The following is a 6,384-nucleotide window of genomic DNA, read 5'->3' as shown; positions in this document are numbered from 1 at the left end:
GATTCCTGCCTTGGGCCCAGTAGAGGGCCCAAGAGTTTCAGCCAAATGGTTCTCTTACCTTTTCCCTACTATGTCATCACCAATGCTCCATTCCCAGCAAAAAGACCCTCATAACCAGCTCTGGCCATTAAAGTACTCCACATCCTGCAAGGCCCAGCTTAACTGCTTCCTCTTCCAGGAAGCCTTTCCACGTTTTTAAGTGGCAATGATATTTTCCTCTGAACTCTCTGAGATCACTCTCAGAACAATGCTGGGCGTTAAGTTTGAAGCGGGGTTTCCCTCCCATTTCCACATAGCACAGATTTCTCCAGAAATAGGGAAGTGAGCAGTGGAGACTTGTGCAAAATTACATTGAATCAGAACAATTATGCTACACTGTCAACAACATAAACCTCGACAAAGCTTTAGGACTATAGTTGTGAATCCAATTCTTTTTCATCTTCATGAAACATCCACATTTGCACTGATATTTATCCTTCCTTCCTCCTAACGACCTTATTCCAGGCAGAGGATACAGGAGAAAACCCCCTCACATCACACTTTAAACACAGTGCCATCTCTTGCCCCTCATTTTTCAGACAACTACATAGTTTGTGTCCTTGTGCCATGCTCGAGGTGGGACCCAAGGCAGTAGATGCTCCTCTCTCAGTTGCCCTCCACGACTTTCCGGTCAAACGAGAGCAAGCCGCTGGCCCCATAAATGACCCGATACTTCATCTCATCTTCCCCTGCCCTGACTGAGACACTTGATCTCATTTAGAGGCTCATCCCGGAAACTTGCAGAATCACAGCTGGAGCCTGCGGATATGCACTTGTTTGTTTCAAAGGCCGATTTAATTTTGACGCCTCTGGCCTCAATAGTTGTTTCCTGATTTCCAGGAATTGCTCTCAATTTAGCAGTTCCCAGCTCCCAGCTCTGTGTATCAGCCCTTTGCCTGCCTGCTATATTCTAACTCTCATTTCAGCGATCACTTTGACTGGCAGGGGTGAGGAGAGGGAGAAACAATGGGCAGAGTTCAGATCCACTGGAGGAGAGAACCTGGGCAGTGAGACCGCTGAACCAGGACCCAGGAACCCAAGGGGCAAGACACGGACATGGTCCAAGAAACATCAATCATTCAGTATGAGTTGGCACCACAATGGGCTGACAGATAAGCACTCAGGGATGTATCAACAGAGGTGAAATGTTCATGACCAGGGAGGTGAGTGTGCTGCTGTCCTCTGTAGATTAGTGTGTAAGGTCTGAACTCTGGAACCAGATTGTCTGATTAGAACTTTTGAGTCTCCCACTTATAAACTGTGTGATTTGGCAATGAACTTAACCTCTCGGAGACTCATCTGGGGTTTTCCTTAGATTTGTAATGCTCAAAACTACCCCGAGTGGGGCCAGAGAGATAGTACAGCGGATAGGGCATTTGCCTTGCACACAGACAACCCAGGTTCGATCCCCGGCATCTCATATGGTCTCCCAAGCACCACCAGGAGTAATTCCTGAGTGCAGAGCCAGGAGTAACCCCTGAACATCTCCGGGTATGGCCCAGAGAGCAATAATAATAATAATAATAATAATAATAATTTTTAAATACCCGAGTGTGTGTGGGAGGAGGGGGTGCTCTTGGTTATACTCAATGCCCTGTGTTGGGCACCATGTGTGGCAGCAACCTGTGCCACCTGACACCTGGGGGAGAAGAAAGTCCTCTGCCTGGGAAGAGAGGACATTGCCTGATGTGGCTCCAGGTTCCTTGGGGACCAGGAGCTGAGGGCTAGATGCAGGTGCGACAGAGGCCGCCCTGGCCTGGAAGTTCATTGATTGGGCTTTGTGCGTGTGGTGGGGGAGGGGCGTGAGGCTGGGCTGCCTTTGCGTGGAGCACACCATATGGCCACAGAGCAGAATTGTGACTCCCAGGACAGCACAGCCTCCGAAGTGTCTGAGAGCCCCAACTGTGCACCCCAAAGGGCAATCCCCTTCACAGTGTAGCTTGGCAGCCTGAGGCATCGTCTCTGGGGGTTCGGTGGGAAAGCAGGGCTGTCGCAGCTGTAGAAAGCCCTGAGACTTTTACTCTGGACTCTGCTTTTCCAGCTGAGGCATCTGAGGTCTGTAGTGGACGAGGACCCAGTAGCTTCCTTGGGCGGGGGAGTGGAGTCACCATGCCCATCCTAGTCCATTTGGGGCGATGTTTGAGCCCAAGGTCCAAGCACGTGGCCAGACTGTGTCCTGGCCCGTCCCTGCGCCCAGCAAACTTAACCAGCCACGAGAAGCCCAGGGATAGGGAAGAAGTCTGTGTTTGGGGCCAGCCTCCTTCCCTCAGCACCCTGGGAGGAGAAAGTAGCAGCTGGTCTGCCCCCTGCCCAGATGTCAGTCTCCTGGGACCCCCTGGCAGCAGGTGGAGAGAATGGGGTTAATTCTAAATGGTGGATCCCTGAAGATATGATCGCCCAGACAGGGCTAGATCAATAGCACAGTGGGTAGGGCATCTGCCTTGCACGTGGCCGACCCGGGTTCGATGCCCCTGAGCACTGCCAGAGTAATTTCTAAGTGCAGAGCCAGGAGTGCAGAGCCAGAAGTAAGCCCTGGGCATCGCCAGGTGTGACCTAAAAAGCAAAAAAAAAAGATATGATCGACCAGAGCCTACAAAGGTGACATTTTTAGTAAAGGAGTCTTTGTGGATAATGTAACACTCAGGAGCTCGGGATGAGATGGGCTTGGGTTAGTGTGGTGTACCCTTAAGGCAGAGACCCCTGCTCCCAAGGAGAGACAAAAGAGCAGGTGGAGTGAAGGGGGCCGCAGGGCAGGAGGCACAGATGCCGGCGGCTCCGGAAGGAATGCCAGTTGCAGTTCTCCTCCTTTGGGAGTTCTGGGAGTCTGACACCACGGCCCTTGCTGCTAATGAATCCCTGAGCCACCGCAGGGCACAGCCCTTCTCCCCTCACCAGAAGGAGGCCTCCGAAGGCAGGGACAAGCACCCGGTTCCTGAGCAACAAGTGACCTGGCACCAGAGTGAGTGCTGGGCCCTCAGCTGTTCCTCCCTTGGTTGTTCTCACCAGGTCCTTGGCCCGAACCTCACGGGCGTTTCTTCTCTGGGGAGCGTGTTTCTTACCTGCGGGCTCTGAGAGGTGCCACTTAACGTCTTTTCAGTTTGCAGTCAGGGCTGGGCTGAAGGACTGAGTCGCCAGAAGAACTCAGCCCTCCAGGTGATGGCGTTAGAGGGCTGGGCAGGAGAGGGGTGGAGGGGGAACGTGTCTGTCTGAGAGCCTTGGGAAAAGAGGCATGGGGAAAGATGATGCGAACACTTCCTTTTCCACCTTGACCTTGACCTTGCCATCTTGAAGCTGGAGGGAGACTGAGGGTTTTGTTGCTGGCGCCACCGGCTCTGTGGTGTCCTTAAGAAGGGTGAGGATAAGACTGGCCCAGGGACTGCTGGGAAATAGTCACAGGGTCAGAGAGTCACGGTGGAGCCCAGCCGCTAAGTGGTACTAATCCTCACTCACTTGTGGATGTGCTGCCTCTATTCTGCCTGGTCACAACTGACGAAGCTGAAGAGTGGCCGGGGGACTCAGGGACTCCTACAGGAGCCTGGACGTGCCTGCTGGGTGGGCAGTGTCTCCCCCAGAACATGGCTTGGCATCTCTAAGCCGACTGTGGAGGCTGGGGGAAGCCCTTCCTGGGCGTTTGGGGGCTGAGGCCGTCTCTCCTTTCCCCTGAGCCTAGGAAGCCACTGCAGGCAAGTTCCAGGAGACTGGCTAGTCACAGTTGCAGGTCAGCAGCCACTAGCACTCCTGACTCTGGGACTCCTAAAGTGAGAGTCCCACTGTTCTTCGCCACCACTTCAGCCCAAGTGAGGTTGTAGCTGGGAGTTGGAGCTCCTCCTGGGTCCTCACCTGTCCCCCATCTGTGCCCTCTGCCTGAGACCAGCTGCCTGGGGCTCGCAGAAAGGACCCAGCAGTGGGGACAGGCTCTGGCTGAGGGAAGCACGCAGCAGCCAAGGCGTTCACAAGCACCCGGAGGGAAGCAGACCTGCAGGAGGGGACCACGGATCCCAGACAGACAGCTGGCAACAAGCCAGAGCAGCCAAAGGGCCCAGAAGTCCAGTGCGGCCAGCAGGCCCCAGGATCTGAAAGCAGCTGCTCTGGGCCCCGATGGCCTCATCCCACTGGTCACTGGGTTCTGCGTAGGAGTTGACCCTTCGCCAAGCCACTGGCATTGAGCACACCGGGTGGTGAGGCGGAGGAAGCCATAGGTCTCAATTCCCTAGCCCTGAGCGACAGGCTCTTTCCCTCTTCCAGCCACTGGGGCCATTGTGGCTCTGCAGATTGTCACCTGCACAGTGAGCCAGGCCTTGAGCTGCACAGCTGCGCCACTGTGAGAGTAAAGGTCGCACGGCAGCCCCTTGAGTGAGGTCCAGGTACAAATCACCCTTTTGACTGTTTCCCTTTTGTGTGGTCGCGGCTGCCTCTGGAACGTGTCCTCATTTACCCAATGACCCCGTAGCCGCCTTGCTGAGCTCCCAGCCCAGCTGCTTGGGGCCTCGGGGCCCTGGCAGCAGTGCCATGTCCCCGTGTCCAGGGTGCTGGCAGCTTGTCTAGAGAATGCAGCGTTCCGTTTCTGGCCCTGCGCTGAGGGAGCAGGCATCTCAGAAAACCGCCCCTTGCTCTGGGGACTGTGGATAAAGCGCGGGGGGGGGGCCTTTCCCAGGCCACTCACCCAAGGTCAGGACCGAAATGGGGGAACACAAAGGCAGTGTCCACTGCCACCATGTCTGACCACGCAACTACCGTTTTGGCCCCCTATGCTGTTGGTCTCTTCTCGATCCCCTGAGTATCTCTGTCACAAGAGCCCCTGACATCCGCGGGGAGCTCTGAAAGGAGCTTTGTCTACTGGCTTTAGACGTCTGAGTCACCAGCAGTAACGAACTTCCCGGCAACCGCCCGAGACACGTAGAACCTGGAGACCAAATTCACCAGGGCAGCAGGAAAAGGGATGATGGAAGTCACTAGAAGGTGTGGAGAGTTTGGTCTGCCCACACAGGCCCAGGGGTGCAGGGGTCAAGGTTCAGGCTAGAGTGAGGGCCGCTGCATGGGAGCCGCAGATGCCCCACTTGAACAGCTTTGAAAGTTGACAGGCTGTTTATGATTCCCTTCAGCACGAAGAAATCTGTGACCATTAAATATTTACCATCAATTACACTCCGCTCATTTGGCTGTTGAGACACAGAAGCCCAGGAAGGGGAAGGAACTTGCCCAGCGTGCCCCAGCTGGTGGCAGAGCAGGGGTGGAAGCCAGTCTCCACATCACAGGCCAGTGCTCCCTCCAGACCACTCTTTCAGGTCACACACTAGTGTATTAACACGGGCTGGATCCCAAAAGGGTGGGAGAGGGGGACTGGGCGCAGATATGGGTTCCCCAAAGGCACTCTTGTTGCCCACGCATGATGCTTGCTGCCCCCTGCCAGCCTGGCTAATATATCCACAGATCAGTCCACACCACTGTCAGGGAGGGGGTACAGGCAGACAGTGAGATGGAGGATTTCTTTGTAAGGAGTTGACTCCCATATCAAGGTTGCTGGCCAGTTGGAACTCAGCACAGCAGGTTAGCAGGCTGCATATTACTATAGGGCTGGGGGCTACTGTCTCCATTCCTCAGGCAGGGCTTCTGTGCTGCAGGAATTCCATCTCTGGGAACCTCAGACTTTGCTCCCCATACCACACTGTGGAGGTTACTGAAATTCAACAGAGACTGTTCAGGTCTTAAGAAACAACTTCAAGTGTTGTATGAAAGGAGAGAAGGTTAGCACTCTCCTTGACAAGGATGGAAGAGGCTTTGGCCTTGCAACACACATACGGTTAAGGCACTGCCACCTACTTCGTGGCATCTAACCATTTTTATGGTCCCCCGAGCACCGCCAGGAGTAATTCCTGAGTGCATGAACCAGGAGTAACCCCTGTGCATCGCTGGGTGTGACCCAAAAAGCAAAAAAAAAAAAAAGAAACAACTTCAAGGGTAGAGAGATAGCTCCACAGGCTGAGTGTATGTTCAGATGCAGGAAGCAATCTTTCTATCCCCAGCACCACAAAACATAAGCTTGCCAAGCTAGGAGCAGCCCCTTGAACCTCCAAAACCAAACAACCAAAACTAAGAAAAGACTATGAACAGATCATTGCTCAAAGAAAACATAGAATGGGCAACAAGCCCAAGAAAATATTTTCATCGTCACAGATTATCATCATCACAGGGAAAAGCAAATAAAATTGAGAATGTGATATCATCTATCATTTGGTCTATATCAAAAAGTCTGGGATCACCCGGAGACAGGGTGGAGGGAAGAAGATGCTGGTGGAGAGTGTGGTTGCGGGACATTGTGTGCATGAAGTTCTATCATAAACAGTA

At 53.7% G+C, this 6,384-nt stretch overlaps 1 non-coding gene across 1 annotated transcript; it reads left to right on the top strand.

Annotated features, from left to right (window-relative positions):
- The first annotated feature begins 5,761 nt into the window (after positions 1 to 5,761).
- On the top strand, positions 5,762 to 5,883 carry LOC129400206 (U6atac minor spliceosomal RNA). The gene has a single exon (XR_008627525.1). It is a non-coding gene; the product is annotated as a U6atac minor spliceosomal RNA (small nuclear RNA).
- The last annotated feature ends 501 nt before the right edge of the window (positions 5,884 to 6,384 follow it).

Source organism: Sorex araneus, chromosome X, assembly GCF_027595985.1.
Source record: "Sorex araneus isolate mSorAra2 chromosome X, mSorAra2.pri, whole genome shotgun sequence".
In the NCBI taxonomy this organism is placed as follows: Eukaryota; Metazoa; Chordata; class Mammalia; order Eulipotyphla; family Soricidae; genus Sorex; species Sorex araneus.
This window is presented reverse-complemented; position numbering and strand designations above follow the sequence as displayed.